Raw genomic sequence first — 24,883 nt, forward strand, 5'->3', positions numbered from 1 at the left:
TAGGAGAAGAAGAAATGAAACAAGATGGGATTGGGAGGGAGACAAACCATAAGTGACTCTTAATCTCACCAAACAAACTGAGGGTTGCTGTGGGGAGGGGGGTTGGGAGAAGGGAGGTGGGGTTATGGACATTGGGGAGGGTATGTGCTATGGTGAGTGCTGTGAAGTGTGTAAACCTGGAGATTCACAGACGTGTACCCCTGGGGATAAAAATATATTATATGTTTATAAAAAATAAAAAAAATTTTTAAAAAGCATTATTTCATTTTGATGAAAACGGATTATTTTTATGGCACATGCTTTTCATCTCTCACTTAAGAATCTTACCATCTCAATGTCATTTAGCTCTTACATTTAGATCTGTGATCTACATTAATACATTTAGTCTGAGGTAAGAGTCATTTTCTCTAGTGCCCTTTTTTTTTTTTTTTTCATTTTTCTATCCAGCACCATTTCATGGAAAATTATCTTTTCTTCTTTGAATTGACTTACCCCCATTATCAAAATCATATGACTGTAGACAAACCAACATGGCACGCACAGCCCAAGGGTGCCTGGTCTGGGCCTGTGGTGTACACCAGAAGGGAGAAGGCAAGGAGTTTCGAGTCTCCCCCATCAGCTCATCCATGCACATCATTTTAATTTTCCCAGTCATTCCATGAGTTGTATAACTTTGGCTTTCAAGAGCCTCTTCCCACCAAACCTCTACACGCTCAGCTCAAAATAACTGTGCCCATTCCAAGAACAGTATCATTGGCCTGACATAAAACAGTTCAGCCATTGGTCAGAAACAGATATGCTTCATGGGAACTACCTCCTCCAGAAAAAAAAAAAAAGCTTGTTCTCTCCTCCAGGAAAGTAATCTAAGACCATGCTTCACCTGCCTTGTTTTCTTGCCATGTCACAGGTGGAATTCTGCAGTGGCCCCTTTGAGATAGCTAAGCAATGGTTCTATGTGGACTGCGGCTAGCGTAGAATGGCTAGTTGCAAAAAAAAAAAAAAAAAAAAAAGGCAATGAAAAGATTGTGAAGAGTGTACACCCATCAGCAAAGTGGTGCCTATCCCTTCTCAGGCTCCAGGGGTGATATGAGAGAATGGTATCATATTAAATGCACGTTTGAGAAACTGGAATGGGCCCAGGCCACCACAAAAAATATTGAAGACCACATAGAGCTGGAAAGCTGGGAAGAGCTAGAAGATAATGAGAAGGAACAGATAAGCCAGCACATTGCAGATCTGTCTTCTAAGGCAACAAGCACACTAAAGAAGAAAGCCATTGTCCAAGCTAAGCTAATAGCCACTGGCCAGGTGACATCTCCAGTGAAAGATGTTTCATTTGTCACCAACACCAATCCCCAGAAATTTTCTGGCTTTTCAGTCAAGCCCAACAACTTTGGGGAAGCCTGCTCAAGCCAGACACTTAAGGCAAGTTTCTCCTCTCCAAATGTGTCCCCAAGCGTAAGTATTGCCCGCTATGTGAGCTTTCGAAGTTATGTGCCATGGTGGCTGAAAATCCTGGCTACAACACAAAGACCCAAATCATCCAGGACTTCCTTTGGAAAAGCTGAGCAAGAGATAGTTTCCACAGTGATGTGTACCTAACAGTGAAGCTGCAGCTGTCAGGTATTATTAAAAGTGTTTACATCTTGAATAATAAGTAGATTATGAAGTTTTTCAGTCACATTCTTAACTGCAACCCAGGTGATATGGCATGAGACCTAGAGCACGGTGAAGTGTCAGAGACAGAGTTTTTTTTCTGAGCAGAGAAAGTCTTTCCACTCAGTTGCCAAGAACCTCCTTACCACTCAAGAAATGAATTCCTCCTTCAACTCTCCAAGCTCACCAAGGAAGATGAGCAGCAACAGACTCTGTAGGACATCGCCTCCAGGTGTCCAGGCAATGACCTTAAGTACATCATCAGGTTGGTTAAATATGATCTGAAGATGAACTCAGGTGCAAAACATATGTTAGACGCCCTTAGTCCCAAAACCTATAAAGCCTTCAAAGCCTTGTGAAACGTGCAGGACCTGGTGGAGGGGGTCCTCTGCAATGAGCAAGAGTGGAGGAGGAGCAGAGGAGCTAGGTCAGAGATGAGCTCTAAGCAACCAGGCTTCACTGATGATGCCAGTACAGCCCATGCTGGCTGTGGCCTACAAGTCCATCAAACAGGCAATGAAGAAGTGTCCTAATAGCTTGTTCTCTGAGATCAAGTATAGTGGGGAGCAAGTTTAGGTGCATAAGAACAGGAACCACTTCAGCTACTTCAGCCACACACTCAAGCCCATCCTGCTTCCTAAGGTGGTCCACCTTAAAGACTACATCCTCCAAACTTTCTGTGGGGGCCACAGCATGATATTGGACTCTAAAGTCCTCCTGAATGACACTAAGACAGCCAAACCACTGCCCTTTGGGACTTGGGGAGTACACCAGAAAGCTGCCTTCCCAGATGCTAATTTCTGCCTCTTTTTTGATTGCATCTACTTCAATGTCAGCTTGATGGACAGGCCTCTGTGTGAGCAGCAAAGTTTCTTCTTGATAACAGGGTTGAAATTCCCAACTGATTATGTTCTCAGGAATGAAGCAAGTCACTAAAGCTTCAGACTTGGTTGACATGATAAACTTGGTGATCTCAGGATGGTTGGAAGGGCTAGAACTGAAGGATGTGAAAGGTACCTATGAGCCTAGAAAGCAACACTGGATGAAAGTGAACAAAGACTATATAAATGAGTGGGCCATGGCTGACACAACTGACCCAGGGGCCTTGGGGCCGTCTATGGACATGGGAGTAAAGGCAGCATGATATCCATCTTCCTCATGGGCTGCTATGACCCAAGTGGCCAGAAGTGATGCAGTCACCAAGTATGCAGGAGACCATGATCACACGACACTTGCCCCTTGGAGAAGGAACTGAATATGGTGAAGATCAGCAAGGATCCCAGAAAGATACCTAACTGGCTGAAAATCAGTAAAATCTGCTACCCTGACTTATTGTCCCAGACTCAAAGAAAGCTGCCATGTGGAAGATCACAGGGACTAAATCCTCCAAATCTGAGGCTCACAGAGATGATGGGATCTCCATCTTATTTCCTCATAGTACCCAGGTCCATGATGATAGGAAGTCTGCTACTAACCTGCCCCAACTCAGGGAACTATATCCGCTGTCCAAGGAGAGGGCCAGATTCACTGTGGCAGGTGGAAAGGAGGGGAACGCCACTACACGGGGCAGCAGTGAAGTGAATAAGGGTACCTTGGAGCCTGTTGGATCTTGCAAGGGTCCCCAAAGCAGCCCTCCACCAGTGCCAAGAAGGCAGGCGGGAGACTGAGTAGCTGCAATAGTAAAGGCGGCAACAAGCTGACAGCATAACCTTCCTCTGTGAAAGTGGGAGAGAAGAAGGCTTCCGATGAGATCCCAGGGCCAAGCAAAAGTGCTACTGGACATCTTCACTGGGGTGCAGATCTACTTGCCACCCTCCACACCAGACTTCAGCTGCCTCAGATGCTCCTTTGTGGCATTCAATCGGGACCTGGTGCTGGAATTTGACATTGCCTCAGCCACATAGGTACTGGGGATCAGGGACAAGAACTCTAGCATGTCTCCCCAGAGTAGGTTTGGGCATGTATCTGGAAGCAGAGGCTGGTAGCTCCTTGTTAGAACTGTGGCCCTCCTTCTTCCTCAAAGGGTTAGGGATGGGGGGATGTGCCAGGAATGGTCAGAAATCCCTGTACTAACTGATGAAAGATTACTCCAAACTTCGCTGTGAAAGAGAGGAAAAGGCAAGGGGGTCAACGCTCAAAGGCGAAGATCCTTTGCTCTTCTTTGCTCCTGCTTTTATTGGTCCTTCAAGATAATAAAAAATCCTAATCACTGTTCTCAAGCTCCTGATGTGTGACAAGGGGTCTTACTGAAACTAGGAGAGTCTGTTTAAGGGAAAGATATGATAAGCTAATCTGCATGTTCTACTAAACATAGCCTGAGGGACAACACGTACATCTTTTAGATCACATGGTGGCTGTTTGGGCTAAGAAAGCTTTGGGTCATTCCAAGGGCAGAGTGCGAACACAGACCTGGGCATTCCAAAGGCTCACACCCTTGTCCCAAACCTTCCCTGTCCTCCCGGGGCCTCTAGTTACATTTTAGCAAGCCAGGTATTATGGCTGATTTCATGCTCATGCTCTATGCTAACCTCAACGGAAACGGTAACCTTTCTTCAAGCAGTACATCTTCCAGAACCCAACAACTGTGCTAGGAGTTAGTTGCTGTGGGTGCCATCAGTGAAGTCAGTTTCTTCTGCTGGTTTACATCGATCTTTCAGATCTGAGTGCTGGCTTGGTTGTCTTTTTGTTTTCTTTGAAAATAAGCTTTTTTAAAAAATAAGTAAAATATCTTGCCGTTTAAAAAAATCAAATGATTGTATATGTTAGAGTCTATTTTGGAATTCTCTATGCTATTCCAATGACCTAATATTCATTTATGCTAATACCATGATGTCTAGCTAACTGTAGTTGTCCCTTAAGTCTTGAATAAAATACTGTAACTCTTTCATTTTTGCTTATAATTTTCAAAATTGTTTTGGATATTAAAAGTCTTTGATTTTCCATATAGTTTTTAGAATAAGCTTGTCAATTTTTATAAAATAAAACAATTTCAAGGATTTTTAATCATTTTCCCACCCATGGACTCTGTAGAGTTGGAAAGAACTGATATTGAGTATTCCAAATCATGATCATGAGAGTCTCTCCATTTATTTAAGTTATTTGATTTTCAGTAATATTTTGTAGTTTTCAGTTTGTAGGTTTTATGCATAATTTGTTAAAGTAGTCTTTATTTCATATACTTATAGTATTTTAAACAGTATTTTTTTCAATTTCAATTTATAATTGTTTTTTGTTATGATAAATTCATTCTGCATCTTTACTAATTCTGGAAGCTTTTTGATCCATTAGAATTTTCTATGTGGAGGATTATGTTGTCTTCAAGTAACAAGAGTTTTAATCTTCCTCGAAAATCTGGATGTATTTTATTTTTATTGTACTATTTATTTTATTTTACTTAATTAATCTCATTTAATATTATATTATCTTGTCTTATTGAATTGTTTCCAACCTCCAGAACAATGTTCAATGGAAGCAATGAAAGCAGTCATCCTTGCTTGTCCCTTATATTAGGGAAACACATTCAACTTTCACCGTTAATATGATGCTAGTTGTAAGTTTTACATACATGTTTTTATCTGAAGAAGTTTCCTTTTGTTTCCTGTTTGCAGTGAGTTATTTTCTTTAATAAAAAAAGGATATGTAATTTTATTAAATGACTTACCTGCATCTATTAAACTGCTTATATGACATTCCTTTTTTCATAGCTTAATACAGTGAGTAATATACTGGTTGATCTTAGAATGTCAAGCCAACTATACCTTTCAGTTATAAGTTATACTTAGTTGAGACATATTAGCTTTGTATATTTTGTGGATTATATCTAATAAAATTTTTTTAACACTTTGTATAGATGGTCATGAGGAATATCAGTGTATAGTTCATACTGTCAAATTTATGGACATATGTTTACTGTATTTGGTTATTATCTTTTCAGTGTCTATGGGATCTGTACTAGCTCTCTCATTCTTTTAATTTAATTTTATTTGAAGTTAATTTAGTTAACATATAGTGTACTATTAGTTTCAAGGGTAAAATTTAGTTCTCTCTTAATATTGGTATATTATTTTTCCTTTTCTAACCCATCTATTTAGATGTTTGTCAACTTAACTGATCTTCTTCAAGAAACCACTTTTGATTTCCTCAGTTTTTACTGATTTGTTTGATTGATATTACATTAGTTTCTGCTTTTATTTAATTGATTCCTTCATAATGATTACATTTGGTTTTAACTAATTATCTAGTTTCTTCAGATGGAAGCATAAATCACTGATTATAGACTTACTGACCCTTAATTTTCAATATTATAAAATTGCCTTTAAGCCCTTCTTTAATTACATCTCCAAATATTTCTATGCTGTGTTTTTGCTATCCATAATTTTTAAAATATTTTCTAATTTCCCTTGTGATATTTTTTGACCTACGGATCCTGTAGTAGTATGTTGACTGGATTCTAAATCCTGGGGGATTTTCGACATATCTTTCTCTTACTGATTTCTAATTCAATTCCACTGTGGTCAGAGCAAGTAATTCTTTTTATCTGAAATTTAAAGAATTTATTGACATTTGTTCTGATGAGGGAACAGAAGGCTAGCTGAGGACAAAACAGAAGCTGACACCCTGCAACCTGCCCCAGCCCCCGACTCCTTGGTGGGACCTGTGTGACCTTATTCCAGGAATCTCCTACCTATCTTAATGGTAATGCTCTGCTAGAGGGGAAAAACAACCCTTTACAATGGCAAGGCCTCTGATATCTTGTAGGTCCTCTTTAGCATATGAAAATTCTTTCCCCTAACCCCATACTATATAATCAGCCACCCCTCACAATGCCAGGGCAGCAGTTCTTTCTATCTATGGGTCCTGTTCCTTGCTTTAATGAATGAACATTTTGTGTCAAAGACGTCTCAAGAGCTCCTTCTCGGTCTTTGGCTCTAACCTTCATTTACATTCTAAAACTTCATCAGTTTTTATGGCATAGAATATGGTGTATCTTATTAGTTATTTTGTGTATATTTAAAAAGAATGTTGCCGAGTGACTGCTTTTAAATGTAAATCAGGTCAAAATATTTAATTGCACGGCTCATGTCTTCTATAGCCTTACTAATTTTCTTTCTATTATTCTATCAGTTAGTGGGCCATGCTGGACCTTTGTACTGTGGGTCATACATTTTCATTCTACTTATGTTAAAAGCCCCACAACACATTTTTATTATTTTTCTTTAAAACGTTAATAACTTTTTAAAGGGATTTACAAAATAAGAAAAATATATCATGTTTACCAACACATTTTCCACTTCTCATACATTTCATTCTTTAAGTACATTCAAATTTGCATCAGTCATTATTTTTCTTTTCACTAAGGGATTCCCTTTAACATTTGTTATAGTCATAATGGTAAGTAGTATAGTGGTAGTCTACTGGTGATTATACTCTAAGCTTTTCTATATCTTAAAATTATTTCACCTTTGTTTATGAAAGATAATTTTACTTGGTTAGAGTGTTCCACTCTTCTCTGATTTACATTGTTTCTGAGGAGAAATATGCCATCATTCTTTTATCCTTTAGTATAAAATAGGACTTTTTACTACCTCTGGTTTTGTAGATTTTTCTCGGTAATCACTGTTTTAACGCAACTGTGTATAATGCACCTTTGTATAGATCCCTTCTGATGGACATTTATTGGGTTTCTTGGATCTATGGCTTTAGAGTTTTATCAGAATTGAATAATATTGGTCAGTGTTTCTTTAGAAATCTTCATCTTTCTGAAACTCCAATTACACATATTAGAATGCTTGGTGTTTTCTCACTGCCACATTGCTCCTTCTTAAAAGAATCTTTTTTCTCTGTATTTCATTTGGATAGTTTCTATTGCCATATCTTCAAGATTACTATTTTTTTCTTCTACTATGTCTATTCTGCCATTAAACCCATCTTATGTATATTTCATCATATACAAGACCAACTTCTATCTCTGGAAGCTTGATTTGGGCTCTTTTGTGTCTTCCGTTTCTCACTGTCTTTTTAAAATTTAAATTCAATTTAGTTAAGATATAATGTATTATTAGTTTCAGGGGTAGAACCTAGTGATTCATCAGTTGCATACAACACCCAGTGCTTATAACATTAAGTGCCCTCCTTAATGCCCATCCCCCAATTGCCCCATTCCCCCACCTATTTCCCCTCCAGGAACCCTGTTTGTTCCCTATTGTTCCCTATAGTTAAGTCTCTTATGGTTTGCCTCCCTCTCTGTTTTTCTCTTATTTTATTGTTCCTTCCCTTCTTTCATGTTCATCAGTTGTGTTTCGTAAATTCCACATATGAGTGAAATCATATGGTATTTTTCTTTCTCTGATTTATTTCACTTAGTAAAACATTTACTAGTTCCATCCATGTCATTACAAATGGAAAGACTTCTTTTTTGATAGCTGAGTAATATTCCTGTGTGTGTCTGTGTGTGTGTGTGTGTATAACATCTTTATTCATTCATCTGTCCATTATATATCTTTAACAACTTCATGCTTTCCTCTTCATATTGAGCATATGGTAAATATTTATAACACATATTTAATATTCTTTCCAATTTTAGTATATGTGCTGCCGAAGCGAGCACATATTTAATATTCTTATCTGCTAGTTCTCCCATACTTGTTATTTCTATTTCTATTGATTACTTTTTACCCTCATTATTGTTCCTATTTTTCTGCTTTTTTTCATGCCTAGTAATTTTTATTTTTTTATTTTATTTTAATATTTTATTTATTTGACAGAGATCAAAAGTAGGCAGAGAGGCAGGCAGAAGGAGAAGTGGAAGCAGGCTCCCTGCCCAGGATTGTGGGGCTCAATCCCAGGACCCTGGGATCATGACCTGAGCTGAAGGCAGAGGCTTTAACACACTGAGCCACCCAAGCGCCCCAATGCCTGGTATTTTTTTAATTCAGTGCCAGACTTTGTCAAGTTTATAATTTGAATATGGATTTTTTTTCATTTTTTAAATACTTCTGGGCATTTTTTAAATTGTGTAGTTAGTTGGAAACCATTTGGTTCTTTCAAATCTTGTTTTTAGGATTTGTTAGGTAAATTCAGATACCTTTTGTACCAGGGCTTTGACCGATAAGAACAGTTATTCCTGGACCTGTGTGAGGATTGTTTCACATGACCCCTTCTAATGGGATTTTCCCCCACTTTGTTAATTTCCTCACCCACATGCACCAATTAGTACTCAGCTGAAGATTCTGGAAGAACCCTTTACAAATCTCTGGGCACTCTTTCCCTATGCAATTGTCTTTTCTCTAGTATTCTTCCCTATGAATTTTAGCACTTTGGCCTCCCAAAACCTGAATTCTTTCTTGTTATACCACTGGACCTAATTTGATTTCCCTCTCCTTATGCTTCATCCTGGAAACTATAATGAAATTAGAGGTAATTATACAGCTCATCTTATTTGATTCTCTTTTCTCAGATCTATTTTGTGTTGTCTCTTGTCCAATGTTTGAAAATCACTGTTTCATATATTTTGTTCAATTTTGTAATTACTTAAGGTAAGGTAAGATATAAGATTCAGTTTCAGTTTTCCTGACCCAAAGCAGAAGTCTTAAACTTCATTATTTTTACAATTATTTTCTAACAAATGGACTTAAGGCTATATGTATTTCCTAAACTGAAGCTTCATCTTGCAAGTCTGATGATCACTTCTAAATAGTTTGCTATTTTCATTAGGATTTCCCATTTGATTCATAAACTATGTAAAAGTATGTCTTTAAATTCCAAATTTATCAGATCTTATAGGTCAACTTAGATTGCTATTTCTAATCATAATGCATCCAAATTCCTCTAAGGAATTTTGACTGATATTGGATATTGCTAATTTTGTATTTATTAAAAGTTCCTTTGTGGCCTAATATGTGGTAAGTTTTATATGAGATTAAAAATAATGCTTTTTTTTATTTTTGAGACGTAGTTTTGATAAAAATCAATTGTATTAAGCTTATTCATTGTGTTGTTCAATTTTTCTGCATCTTCAGTAAGTTTCTTCTTGCATGACTCACCAGATTCTGAGATATATTTGTTAAAAGTTTACACTATGATAAAAAAAATTTGTCACTCTCTCTTTGAAATTCTTTGCTTTTTTCTTCATATATTTCAAGTCTATATTGTTAAATGTATGAAGTCCAATATTATTAGATACTCTGAGAAATTCTAGTTGCCATTAAGTGTAATTATTTTTGCCTGCATTTATGGCTTCCTAATGTTAATATACCTATTTTTTTAAATATAGTATTTTACAACTAAACTAAAATTTAAAAATTAATAAATGGCCATAATATACTATTTTGATTTAGTTTTATTGTGTGGTAGGAAAGAAAGTATGAATCTATAAATAGGTTTATAACAAAATGCACATGAGAATAAAATGAAATTATAGTTATTGAAGTGTTTTTATAAAAATAAAAATACTTTATCAATACTAGATATCATCATTCTGAATCTGTTACTCTTCTTTAGTCTTCAAAAACACAAAATCCATCCCCTGGTGGTAATTACAAAAAATGGTAGGAAGTGCAGTAATTAACTTACCTGCAAAAAAAAAAAAAAAAATGTTTTTTTAATTCACTCCAAAAACCAAAAAGTCCTAGAGCAACTCCATAAATTCATGGATTAAGCAATTAAGGGTTAAATTAAAGAGGATGGACTAACTAGAGAGTCTCATTTTCTTAATGAACACCTCTTTGATTTTTGTGAGGAACTATTTAACTAGGGGTTTTTGTCATTATTAATGACTAATGATTACTGTCATAATTAATCATCTGCTCATATATGCCTTAGTCAATTCAGGCTACTCTAATAAGTACCACACACTGAGTACCCTAAACAACAGAAATTTTTTTCTCACAGTTCTAGAGGTTGGGAAATCTCAGATTTTGGTGCCAGCATGGTGGGGTTCTTGGTGAAGTTCTTCTTTCTGATTTGTAATGGCTGTTTTTTCCTTGTATTCTTATGGCAGACAGCACAGAGAGGAAGCAAGCTCTTTGTGTCTCCTCTTTTAAGTTACTAATTTAAAATTAAATTTTTAAATTTTAAATTTTTTAATAGTGATAATAACTTTATAGTATGTGTCAATTTTCATTGTTATTTATGGAAAATATCAATCTGGCTGTAGGGTTTGTTGTTTTTCTTTAATGTATACAATATTTTCCCTGAATTCCAGCTTTCCTTTTCTTCTAGGCATTTTATAGTTAGTCCTTTTTTTGTTTTAACTATTTAATCATTTAGAAGGCATCATTCCCTTAAATATATCCTACTTTCTATATTAGCTTCATGTGAATTGTTCCATAATCTGTATATAAATGTGGTTGGATCTACCCTTATGCTTTCTACTTGGTACAATTAATCAGTCAGTTCCTACTCCACACCAAACTATTTTAATGACTTTGGCATTCTAATACCATTTTATTATTAACCAGTACAAACCACTTCTCATTATTCTTTTATTTTCAGAATTTGTGGGATGTTAGAATCATTAATTTTCCAAGATGACCTTTAGAAACATCTTTAAAACTTTTCAAAAACATTCATTGATATTTTGACTAGAATTATATCATATTATAAATTGTGCTATCTGGAGAAATAAATATTTTTAGATTTAAGTAAGCCTTGGTATTTATTTCAATATTCATTATATTTAGTGGGGTTATTTTGCACTTACCTTACATTTCTTATTAGGATTATTTGTACATATTTTATGCTGATTACTTATTATTAGTAAGTAAGATGACCATATAATTTGTTATTCAAACCAGTAGACTAATAGTGAAAGGGAACACAAATAATAACAGGCATAAAAAAGAACTCAAAGTTATTATTAATATGATTTTTTAAAATTATATTTTCTAATAGTCAATGTAACTAAATAGCAATGGTATCTATGTACATATGTATTTTTTAAACAAATCAATCTTTCTACCACTATGTTAAATGTAATCACTTATACTGAGTTCTCTTACTTTCTCAGATTATCAAATGTCATCTACATATCATAATTTTAACATCATATTTTTATTAATTTTCTTAATTTGTTTTTCTTAACTTATTGTCATATAGAACTTCCAGAAAAATATTAAATAGTAGTAGTGAGGGAGTGTTGTTTTTTTTTTTTTTTAGTCCTTGCTGGGATCACAACTAACACAGTACCATTTTGATGCAATGATAGTTATTTCATGTTGGCAGGGGGAGGTCCTTTCTAATTTTTTTTGTAAATTATACTAATTGAAGTATAACAAACATAAACACAATATATAAAGTCATCTGATATAGCTCAGTGAAATTTCACATCTGTGTAATCAGTACCAAACCAAGATATATGATACTTCCAACCCTCCAGAAGTATCTTCTACTTCTACACAGAGAAATACTATATTCCCACATAAAACAAATATTGAGACATATAATGCCATATATCAAGTTTCCTGCTTTTGAAATAGATACATGCATATACACGCTTTTCCCTGCAGTATGTTTTCTTTTGTTTTTTCTTTATCACTCAATATTATGTGAGTTTATCTAAATTTATATTACAGTAATAGCTTTTGGACTGTCATTGATAATTATAATTATCTACTATATGAGTATACTTCAGCTTATTTATTCATCCTGTTCCTTTTATGGCCATTTAGGTTGTTTCCAATTTAGGTTCATTACCAATATTGCTGTGAAGTTCTTGTATACATCTTTTGGTGAGCATACACATTTCTGTTTTGAATATGCTTAGAAATTCAATTACTGTAACATAGGATATACATATGTTCAGCTTTAGGAGATGCTACCCGTTTTCCGAAGTATTTGTATCAATTAACACTCACAAGGAATATGAGTGTACCAGCTATTCTACATTCTTACCTTCATTTGTTTTAATTTGTTAATTTTCTTTTTAATTTTAGTAATCCAGGGAAGTGTGTTGAAGTACATCATTGTAAATTCTAATTTGTAGTACCCAGTTGAGAGGTGATGTTGGGAGCCATGAGGCCTGGTCAAGGGCACTGCCCCACTAGGTTTGAACTGATGCAGGCCTAATCCTGCCAAGGGCTGGACAGCCCCACAAATAAGCATGGTCTGATAGTCTCTTGCCTTTTTCTCTGATCCCCGTATCTCTCTTAAACAAAGAGCTTCTTGCTAATCTGTGCAAACATCTCTCGGGTTTATGGGCCGGAGCAACTTCAATAAGGTAAATTATTCTGTACCTAGGACAATGGAGAACTTTAGATGTGTACCACGATAGACAGATGGTTTCCTCCCTAGGCTGATGTTTTGAACATCTTTTCATATATTAGTTTACCATTTGGATATCACCTTTTATAGAGTGCTTATTTAAGATATTTGTTCATTTTTTTACCCATTTTAATTTTTTCCTTATAGGTTTGCCTATGTTCTTTTTGGGATGTGTGTTGTTTAATCATATACTTACAACAAATGTCTTCCATTATGTAACTTGCTTTATAATTTCTTAAGGTGTTTTAGTGTGTTTTGATGGAATTATCTAAATTTTAATAGCCCAGTTACTCAAATTGATTAGTGATTTTTGATTTTTGCTCCCTTCAACTGATGAAGATACTCTCCTGTTCTTTTTTTCCTAAGCACTTTAATGTGTAGCCTCTATATTCAGCTCTTTCATATTCCATCTGGAATTTAATGTTTTATACGGTATAAGTATGGATGTCAAGATTCATTTTTTCCAGATGGATATCTAGTTGGTTCAACATCATTTTTTGAAAAGATATAGTTTCACAAACTCATTATAATGCCAATCTTGTCATCATAAGTCAAGTGTTCATATATGTGTGGATTGATTTCTAGACCCCTTATTCTGTTTCTGTGGTCTATTTATCTAGTCTTACATCAATACTATAATCACTTATTATATCCATAAAATAGGTTGTGATATCTGACTGTATACATCTGTCGCTTAGTTTTTAATTTTCATGATTGTCTTTTGTATTCTTGTCCTTTTTCATTTCTATATGTGGTGAGTATGTAAGGTCCTGCTTGGATCCTCTTTACGTGGAGGGAAAGTCTTGCCTGGAGAAAAGACTTTACTATTCACTCCCCTTTGGAGATTGCCTTAAGTGGAGAGACAAAACTCACCCACGGCCATGCTCCTTTCCTGAGTGTAGCCCACATGTGACAATTGACATTGTGAGGGTATACATGTCTGACTCTTGCTCAAACTGAGAACAAACTGAAGAGTCATCAAAGAGCCTCAGAGTAATACTTGAGTTCTCCATCGAGACTACATTTTAGTTCAGTTTCTCCTTTTGTCTAATTCTACAGCCAGCCCTTCCATCCCTCAGGTGTTACTCCTGAAACCATTCCTAAGAAATCTGTTGCATACTGATCTCCACCACAGAATGTGCTTCCTTTAATACCCAGTCTGACAATGTGCCAGGAGTGGCCCAAAAGAGTAAACTCTGGAATGGGATTTTGGACCTGGATTGCCTGCTTATCACCCTGCTGGCAATGAGAAACCATTAACTTCTTGAGGTAGAATACTGATAGCCCCATAACAAGATAGCAGAGCAATTGTTAGAACACTTACATATTGTGAACTGGGATGGTATGCTGACAGCAGTGAATTCACTAATGGTATAATATATCAGGTATTTAAGAAATATGTGGGACACACTAAGTATAAGAACTGTGGAATAAAGGGACTGTTCAAATGAAGAGAATGAAAAGCTAAGAGTGTTTAATCACAGCTAAAACCCAAGTGAGACAGTCAAAGTGCCTCCTTGGTAGTAAAAAGAAACCAACAAAAACAATAAACGTCTGATAAAGAGATGAGAACATATCCAGAATTTAATAATAAGAGTAGCAGAGCACAAAGGTTGAACTGTTATCTTCAGCAAGTCTACCATTTACCCAAGCAATACAAATTGTGCTGGTAAAGAGGACACCACCACCACTAACATTCAGTTTTGGCTCTCTGTAGACCATAACTGATGACTGGAGTTGCAGTTGTCAAGACGGAAAACTGAATTGGAAGAAATCAGAGAGGGAGACAAACCTTGAGAGACTTTGGAATCTGGGGAAACAAACTAAGGGTTAGTGAAAGGAGGGGAGTGGGGGGATGGGGTAACCGGGTGACGGTTATTAAGGAAGGCGCATGTGGTGATGAGAGCTGGATGTTATATGAAACTAGTGAATTGCTGAACATTGTATCAGAAACTAATGATGTATTATATGTTAACTAAATATCATAAAACAATTTTATAAAATAAAAAAATAAAAAAGAGTGATTATAGGACCCCAAAACAAAAGAGGCCAGGTAGTAGGGCTTAATCATCAGAAACCAGGTGTATATATTTTTCATGAGGTTGAAGTGACTGTCAAGTGGCTGAGCCAGAGAATTATGGAAATTTTAAATAGAATATAGCATTCCTAGGGGAAAATAGATAGGCAGCGAAGAGAACTACTCATCTTATATAATCAAAGAAATCAAGGGAGGCTGACAGCAGTCACCTAAATACATTTTTTCACCCCTTGTCCAGTTTTTGGATGTAAACCAGTTTTCAGACCCAGGATCCACTGACTAAAGGAGAAAACAGATGCCAAGGTAGAAAAATATGTGAGTTTTTCCTCTGAAAAAATATATGGTAATTATTCCTCTTGTCTTTCTCTAAAGGGACGTATGGCCATTTTCTTAGGCAAAGGTATGTGGCAGAAATTAATGTTTAAATTTGAAACCTAGAAGAAGGTGTGTTTTTCTAATATCTGCATTTATCAATTTGACTCCCCCAAAATCTAAGTGATTAGGGACAATGACAGTGTGTTATCACAACCTCAACTAAGTAGCTCGATTTGCAGCTGCTATGCCCATTGTAGAATCTTTGTTACAGAAGATTAACATGGCTTCAGATACATGATATGTAGCCAATGACTTGGTGAATACATTATTTTATATTTTTATTTTTAAAAATGAAGATCAGAAACAGTTAGAATTCACTTGGAATAGACAAGAATATACATGTCATAAGATATTCTAAAGAACTCTGGACTGACTAGACATCATTCAGAGTGTTTATACTGGTTTATAATATTGATGATATCATATAAGATTCCAGCATCTAATCAGAGAGGATAACCAAGAAATTGCTGGTACAATGGAGACATGATAAAACTCGTGAATACCAAAGAATAGGAGATAACAAAGAATCAGAAACCTAACACATTTATTAATGTTTTTGGTGTCCACTGTTATAGGGAATGCTGGGCCATTTACTTCAAAGTGAAAAAGAAATTATTGTATTCTGTACCTCCAACTACAAAGGAAGGAATAAACTTTTGGGGTCCTTAAGGCAGCATATTCCATACCTGGGAATACTGTATCAATCTATTATACAGAGTGACATGAAAATCTGTCAGTTTCAGTGAGGCCTGGAGCAAAAAAGAGTTCTAAAGCAGGTTCAGACTGTGATGTGTGCTGTTCTGACTCTTGGATCATAAGAACCAGCACACCAAGCGGCTTCTTGGTTATGCTCTCTGATTACCATGTATCTCAGCCTAATACTCCAAGGAACAGAATTCTGCCAATAACCTGAATAATCATGGAAGAGAATACTGAGCTCCACAGGAGACCACAATCCTGGCTTATACTTTAATCTCAACCTGTGAGACCCTAAACAGGGAACTCTGCTATCTTGAGCCCAAACTTCTGACCTACAGAAACCAAGAGATAATAAATTTGTGCTTCTTGGCACTTAGCACTGTGACCTGCTAAATTTGTGGTAGTTTCTTGCACAGCAACAGAAAACTAACATATCCACCATTAGTATCCTTAGGGGCTATCTTAGAACTCTTAGGAGAAAAAAGGTGCCTTGTGGAATCTGGCAACTTCAATGGGAAAACCATAATGATGGTTTCAATAAAGCATATGAGTCTTCTGCTGTCTGCATCCTTTCTTATTTTAACAATTCTTTCTGTGTCCATCAGAAGAGAACAAATTAGCTAGATGAACCTACAGAAATTTTATTTTGAGGGGTTAATGTCTGAAAAAAGTTTGAGATCAAAGCACCTTTTAGTGCTATGAAACAAGGCTGTACGATTTTTTTTAAATTAATATATAATGTATTATTTGCTTTAGGGGTACAGGTCTGTGAATTATCAGTCTTACATAATTCATAGCACTCACCATAGCACATACCTTCCCCGATGTCCATAACCCAGCCACCCTTATCCTTCCCTTCCCACCCCCCATCAATCCTCAGTTTGTTTCCTGAAATTAAGAGTCTCTTATGATATGTCTTCCTCCCCAGTCCCATCTTGTTTCATTTTTTACCTCCTTGACCCCCACGACCCCCACCCTGCCTCTCAAATTCCTCATATCAAAGAGATCATGATAATTATCTTTCTTTGACTGACTTATTTTGCTCAGCATAATACCTTCTAGTTCCATCCACATCATTGCAAATGGCAAGATTTCCTTTCTTTTGATGGCTGTATAATATTCCTTGTATATATTACCACATCTTTTTTTTAAAGATTTTATTTATTTGACACAGAGAGAGAGAGATCACAAGTAGGCAGAGAGAGAAGCAGAGGTGGGGGGGAAGCAGGCTCCCTGCCAAGCAGAGAGCCTGATGCAGGGCTTGATCCCAGGACCCTGAGATCATGACCTGAGCAAAAAAGAAAGCCAGTGCTGGTAGCACCATAATGATTGACTTCAAGCTACACTACAAAGCTGTGATAATCAAGACAGTATGGTACTGGCACAAAACCAGACACATAGATCAATGGAACAGAATAGAGAGTCCAGAAATAGATCCTCAACTCTATGGTCAACTAGTCTTCAACAAAGTAGGAAAGAATACCCAATGGAAAAAGAAAATTTTCTCTCTTTTTTCTTTTTAAAGATTTTATTTATTTATTTGACAGAGAGAGAGATCACAAATAGGCAGAGAGGCCAGAAGAGACAGGGGGTAAGCAGGCTCCTTGCTGAGCAGAAAGCCCAATGTGGGGCTCGATCCCAAAACCCTGAGACCATGACCTGAGCCAAAGGCAGAGGCTTAATCCACTGAGTCACTTAGGTGCCCAGGAAAAAGAAAATTTTCAATAAAGCATATGAGTCTTCTGCTGTCTGCATCCTTTCTTATTTTAACAATTCTTTCTGTGTCCATCAGAAGAGAACAAATTAGCTAGATGAACCTACAGAAATTTTATTTTGAGGGGTTAATGTCTGAAAAAAGTTTGAGATCAAACTGATTTTTGTGATTTGTAGGTAAAGTGTTTTTGTTTGTTGGCTTGCCTATTTATTTATGTGTTTGTTCACCAGATATTGGCCTGAATGTCTCCTCTGTGTTTAAAATCCTTGACATTCAAAATGTGTCTTGCCTATATATATATATGAACCACTCTCTTTACATTAATTTTCCTTAGCATTTAGTGAATTCTGGGGGTACAGACTCAGGACTAGTACAACATTGGCACTCTTTCCTGGTTTCCAAGGCCAGGTACGTTTCTATACTATTTTAATTATTCACAGTGATCACAAGTAAAGTGACAAAAAAATGTTCCAGTGGGTTTTTCAGAATTTTACCCATAAATTTAGGAAAACTTAATTCTCCATAGTGCCAGTCCTACCTTTCTGACTGTTAATTATTAAAGTATAAAGGTAGTCATGGAAGAAATGCACCTCCTAATTGCTAAAATAAGATTTTCTTTGCTAGGCTTTTGAGGCATTCCTTCCCTTCACAGTTATCAATTCTTTTACTTATAATTAACCCTATTTCCTTTTATACTCTCTGCTCTTTCAGGATACAAACATGCACAGATAACCCTTATTCCAGCACTTTGGCAAGAGGTAAGTGTGCTACTTAAAGGAAATCTATAGTGACTGTTTCTATAATGAGAATAATACTTTTGAAGGAAAACACTTTAGAAAGTAACTTCTAATTCATCTTTTTGGTGAAATTGTAAAAATAGATTTAATTAAACAAAGACAGTTACAAACCCACAAAATCATATGCATAGATATTGGTAATAATTTGAGACATCATGGAAAAAAAGTAGAATATTTGATAAAAACGAGACAACTACCATCATTTTAAAATGTAAAAAAGAATTAACCATTACCCTAGAAACTACAGTTCTATAAGCTTAATTTTAGTGTCAGGAAAATGCTACCATAATGCAGTAAAAATCTTATTAATTCTTAACACAGGGGACGAGAGAAAGAGCAAAATACAGAATTGCAATTAACTTGCTTGAGATTATCTGAATTATTTTTTATTAAAGTAACAGAGCATCTAGATATCTGGGGACTAGAAGTCTTCTTGCTATCCTAAATAAACCAATATTGGATTAATAAGGTTTTTTGTTAACACAGGAGCAAAGTTGAAAATTCATGGAAGAAAATGGCATACTAGGTAACAGCTTTTTCAAGAAAATAATTTTTGTAATTACAAGAATTTTGACTTTGTAATAGGACTAAATCATTGTACAGTTCTGTACAAATTACCTTACAGCAAAATAAATTTTTTGAAATGTAACTATTTTATTACTTAGAAAGATTCTCTAACACTAAGGCATTTTCTACCAATAAGCAGTGATGGTCTTAAAAAAAAACTGCTGAAGATCCTATAATGACATGCAATACAAGGTACTTTAGTGAAATAGGTACAAGAAGAAAATAATTACTTTTACTGTGTAAAAATGCATGCTGCTGATCAAGAATTAGAGGAGCAGCACAAAACAAAAATAGAAGAAATGAGAATGAGTTTAACATAAAATAATTGGTAGGGGTTAATATTTCATAGTACCTAATTCTAAAAATCTTGTATAAGTGCCTCATTATGTGATACTAAATAATTATTCAGGGGTGGGTGAGGGAGAGCCAAGATGGTGGCTTAGGAAGACCCTGAACTCACTTCCTTCCATGGACACACCAAATCTACAACTATATATGGAACAATTCCCACTGTACACATAGAATAATTTCCAGTGAAAAAAATAATAAATGAATAGCTTCCTCCATTAGTAAGTGATACAAGAGGTAAGAAAGGGAGAGACAAGAATCTCATTAAAACCCCACCCCCAGCATCAGACATGCAACAGGGAGGTATCTCTGGGTTAGAGCATCATCAGGAGAAGTAAGGGGTTTGTGCCTTATATGGGTACTCCAACCCTTGGGACCTGCACCATAGAGGAAAAAGTCTCTAAAAACATTCCAGGAGACCAAGGGGACTATGGGAATCTGAAGTACTCTTTTCAGAGGGCTTGTGCATGTACTTATTCTGTGAATGAGCACAAAGGAAGCAGTTTGAGAGGTGACTAGATTATATGCTGAAAGTGACTCAGTTGCTAATCTTAAAGCATTTGTCAGAGAAGCAGGGATTAGTAGCAATTTTCCTTGGGGACAGAGGTACTGGAGAGCACAACTGTTTGTATTCTCCTGCTACCTTGCTATGCTGATGGGTACACACAGACACAATCTCACTATAGCTAAGGGCTTGCCCCACCCTCAGTGCTCATGGTGGGCATCACTAAAGCCATTGGGCATATGTTGCCCCAACACTCTCCTGTGACCTTGCTATAGCCAGAGGGAAGGAAAATTCACACAAGGAATGCTTTTTGACTGCCTGGCTACGGCGGCCAGAGGGTCTTGTGCTCCTGGGCTTCACAGAACTGTAACAATTAGAAAGATAGTTCTGGGCAGGATACCATGCCCAGACACTGGAGAGACAGCAGAATGAAACACACCTCCAGCGTGCACATGAAAAAACTTCTTTAATCATCCTGGAGCTCCAAGCTTGAGGGACAGGCTATAGGAATGCTACATATCTAAAGGCTACAGAGGCACTTTCTGAGAACATAAGAAGGGAGACACCATCTTTGCAGCTTTCCTGGGCCTTGCCACAGCTTGCTAGAACCTCTCAGAAAGGAGATTATACATTGAACCAAAGCCCTGATTCTTAGAACTGTCACCCACAGGACATCTCCAAATCTCCTGGTCTGGAAGTCAGCAGAGTCTATAATTGTGGTCCCACAGGACTGTATATACTTGTAAACTTTACAAACTGCTGCCTGAAAATCTGATTTTCAATTAGCCTGAATTTAGGTGTTGATTGAGACCACTCCATTTGGAACACTGACAGGTTCTGGCACACCCTCAACACCTGGGACCAATCAAGAATTTATCAAGTTACTTAGATAGTCACAAAGGTTCAGGAGAAAACCAAGAGCCAGGACAAGATTGAATGATAAGGTTTACCTCCTGTACAAAGAAACTCCTTCAAGACTGGGATAGGTAACTATTTCACCCAATACATAAATACACATAGTCAAACCAAATGAGGAAAGCAAAGGGATATGTGCCAAATGTAAGAACAAGAAAAAACCTTGGAAAGAGGACCTTAATGAAAAGGAGGTAAGAAATCTCCCTGATAAAGAGCTCAAAGTAGGGGCAGCTGGGTGACTCAGTGGGTTAAAGCCTCTGCCTTTGGCTCAGGTCATGATCCCAGGGTCCTGGGATCAAGCCCCACATTGGGCTCTCTGCTCAGCAGGGAGCCTGCTTCCCTCTCTCTCTGCCTGCCTCTCTGCCTACTTGTGATCTCTGTCTGTCAAATAAATAAACAAAATCTTTGAAAAAAAAAAAAAGAAAGAGCTCAAAGTAATGGTCATAAAAATGCTCACTGAACTCAGAAGAAGAATGGATGAACTCTGAGAACTTCAAAAAGAGACAGAGAATATAAGAAATTACCAAAAAGAAGTCACAGATTTAGAGAATGCAATAACTGAAGTGAAAAACATACTAGAGGGGTTCAAGGACAGACACATAGTAGAACAAATCAGTGACCTGGAGATAGTGAAACTTCCCCAAATAGAGCAACAAAAAGAAAAAAGAATTTTAAAAGTGAGGATAGCTTAAGAGACTCATGAGACAACCTCCAGCAGAAGTACATTCTCATTATAGGGGTTTCAGAAGAAGGAGAGGAAAGAGAAAGGAACAGAAAACTTAACTTGAATAAATAATGGCTGAAAACTTCCCTAACCTGGGAACAAAATAGGCATCCAGTTCTAGGAAACAGAGTTCCAATTAGATGAATCCAAAGAGATTTGCACCAAGACACATTATAATTAAACTGTCAAAAGTTAAAGATAATAAACCTTAAAAGCAGGAAGAGAAAACAACTTGTTACATAAAAGGGGAGCCCACATAAGATTATCAGCTGATTTTTCAGTGAAAAGTCTGCATGCCAACACATGTTGTTTCCTGTTTTGTTAATTTTGGCCATTCTAACTGGTGTAAGGTGATATCTCAATGTGGTTTTAATTTGAATCTCCCTGAGGGCATGTGTTGGAGAGGATGTAGAGAAAGGGGAACCCTCTTACACTGTTGGTGGGAATGCAAGTTGGTGCAGCCTCTTTGGAGAACAGTGTGGAGATTCCTCAAGAAATTAAAAATAGAGCTTCCCTATGACCCTGCAATTGCACTCCTGGGTATTTACCCCAAAGATACAGATGTCATGGAAAGAAGGGCCATCTGTACCCCAATGTTTATAGCAGCAATGGCCACAGTCGCCAAACTATGGAAAGAACCAAGATGCCCTTCAACGGATGAATGGATAAGGAAGATGTGGTCCATATACACTATGGAGTATTATGCCTAATACCCAACTTTTGTAGCAACATGGACGGGACTGGAAGAGATTATGTTGAGTGAAATAAGTCAAGCAGAGAGAGTCAATTATCATATGGTTTCACTTATTTGTGGAGCATAACAAATAGCATGGAGGACAAGGGACGTTAGAGAGGAGTAGGGAATTTGGGTAAATTGGAAGGGGAGGTGAACCATGAGAGACTATGGACTCTGAAAAACAATCTGAGGGGTTTGAAGTGGCGGGAGGGTGGGAGGTTGGGGTACCAGGTGGTGGGTATTATAGAGGGCACGGCTTGCATGGAGCACTGGGTGTGGTGAAAAAATAATGAATAATGTTTTTCTGAAAATAAATAAATTGGAAAAAAAAAAGTCTGCATGCCAGAAGGGAATGGTATGATATACTCAAAGTGCTGAAAGGAAAGAGCTACTAAATAAGGATACCCTAACCAGCAAAACTATAATTCAAAATTGAAGAAGAAATAAAAAGTTTTCCAGACAAACAAAAGCTAAAGGAGTTTATAACCACTAAACCAAGAACTGTTAAAGGGTCTTCATTATGCTGAAAAGACAAGATACTAACTAATAGTAAAAAAAGATACGGAAATATTAAGGAGGGCATGTATGGTGTTGAGCACTGGGTGTTATACACAACTCATGGACTGTTGAACACTACATCAAAAACCAGGGGGTGCCTGGGTGGCTCAGTGGGCTAAGCCTCTGCCTTCAGCTCAGGTCATGATCTCAGGGTCCTGGGATCAAGCCCCACATCGGGATCTCTACTCAGCAGGGAGCCTAGTTCCCCCTCTCTCTCTGCCTACCTCTCTCCCTACTTGTGATCTATCTCTCTCTCTCTGTCAAATAAATAAATAAAATCTTAAAAAAAAAACCAATGATGTACAAAATGTTGGCTGATTGAACATAATAAAAAAATATAAGGAAGTAAAAATCTTGCTGGTAACAGTGAATATAGAGTGAGGTTTGTGGATTATAAAGATAGTATGAAGTTAAAGGACAAAAGAAGCAAAATTAACTATAACTAAAGTAATTAGTTAAGAGATACACAAAATAAAAAGTATAAAATATGACACAAAATAAAAAGATGTAAAATATGACATCAAAAACAAAACACAGGGAAGGTTAGTAAAAATGTAGAGTTTGTACAATGCATTAAAATAATGTGTATATAGACTGTTATATGCAAACCTAATGGTAACCACAAAGCAAAAACCTACAGTAGATATACAAAAGATAATGAGAAAGGATTCCAAACATAATACTAAAGAAATTCATCAAACCACAAGGAAAGAGGTCAAGAGAAGAAGGAAACAGAGAGGAACTACAAAAACAGCCAGAAACAATAAATAAACAATAAATAAAAGGGCAATAAATACATACCTATGAATAATTACTTTAAATGAAAATGGACTAACTTCTCCAATCAAAAGACACAGAGTAGCTGAATCAACTTTATTTTGCCCACAAGAGGCTCAGTTCAGATCTGAAAGTACTGAAAGTAAAGGGTGGAAAAGGGTGGAAAAAGATTTTCCTAGCAATAGAAATGAAAGGAAAGCTGGGAAAGCTCTACTTATAGTAGACAAAATAGACTTTAAAACAAAGACGAAAGAAGATAAAGAAGGGCATTATTTAGTGATAAATCCAGCAAGAATATATAGTATTTGAAAATATTATAGTATATATATATATATATAAAGTATATAAATATAAATATTTATACACCCAACATAGAAGCATCTAAGTATATATGTAAAGCAAATATTAACAGACCTAAGGGAAGAAAAAGCAATTCAATTTTACGAGTAAACCTTAATATCCCACTTACATCAATGAACAGATCATCCAAAGAAATCAAAGAGGAATCAAAAAATATTTTGAGACAAATGAAAATGGACATACAACAACCCAAAATATATGTGATGCAGTGAAAACATTTCTAAGAGTGAAGCTATAACAATACAGGCCTATCTCAAGAAACGAAAAATATCAAATAAATAATTTAACTTTATACTTAAAGGAACTAGAAAAAGAAAAACAAAAGAAACTCAATGTTAGTAGAAGAAAGGAAATATTAAGATCACTATAAAAAAAAAGAGAAACAAGAAAATAGAAGAGTTAATGAAACTAAAGACAGTTCTTTGAAAGGATAAACAAAATTGGCAAGCCTTTAGCTAGACTAATCAAAAAAAAAAAAAAGAAGGCTCAAACAAATAAAATAAAAAGTGATAGAGAAGTTACAATTGATACCACATGATCAACAATGATCATAAGAGACTACTATGAACAATTATAGGCCAAAAAATTGGACAACATAGAAGAAATGGATAAATTCTTACAAACAAACTTCCAAAACTAACTCATGAAGAAATAGAAAATTTCTTTATTTGAATAGACCTCTTCAATTGAATAGACCAATCACTGATAAAGAGATTGAAACAGTAAGCAAAAACTACCCAACAAACAAAGGTCCAGGGCCAGGCAGCTTCACCTGAAATCTAACAAACATACAAAGACTAACAACTATCATTCTCAAACTCTTCCCAAAAAAGAAGAGGTGGAAATACTTCTAAA

At 36.2% G+C, this 24,883-nt stretch overlaps 1 pseudogene; it reads left to right on the forward strand.

The window, feature by feature from the left end:
- Nucleotides 1-658: 658 nt before the first annotated feature.
- On the forward strand, nucleotides 659-3,652 carry LOC122910066 (annotated as a pseudogene).
- Nucleotides 3,653-24,883: the final 21,231 nt, after the last annotated feature.

This window comes from Neovison vison, chromosome 6 (genome assembly GCF_020171115.1).
Source record: "Neovison vison isolate M4711 chromosome 6, ASM_NN_V1, whole genome shotgun sequence".
NCBI classification, from domain to species: domain Eukaryota; kingdom Metazoa; phylum Chordata; class Mammalia; order Carnivora; family Mustelidae; genus Neogale; species Neogale vison.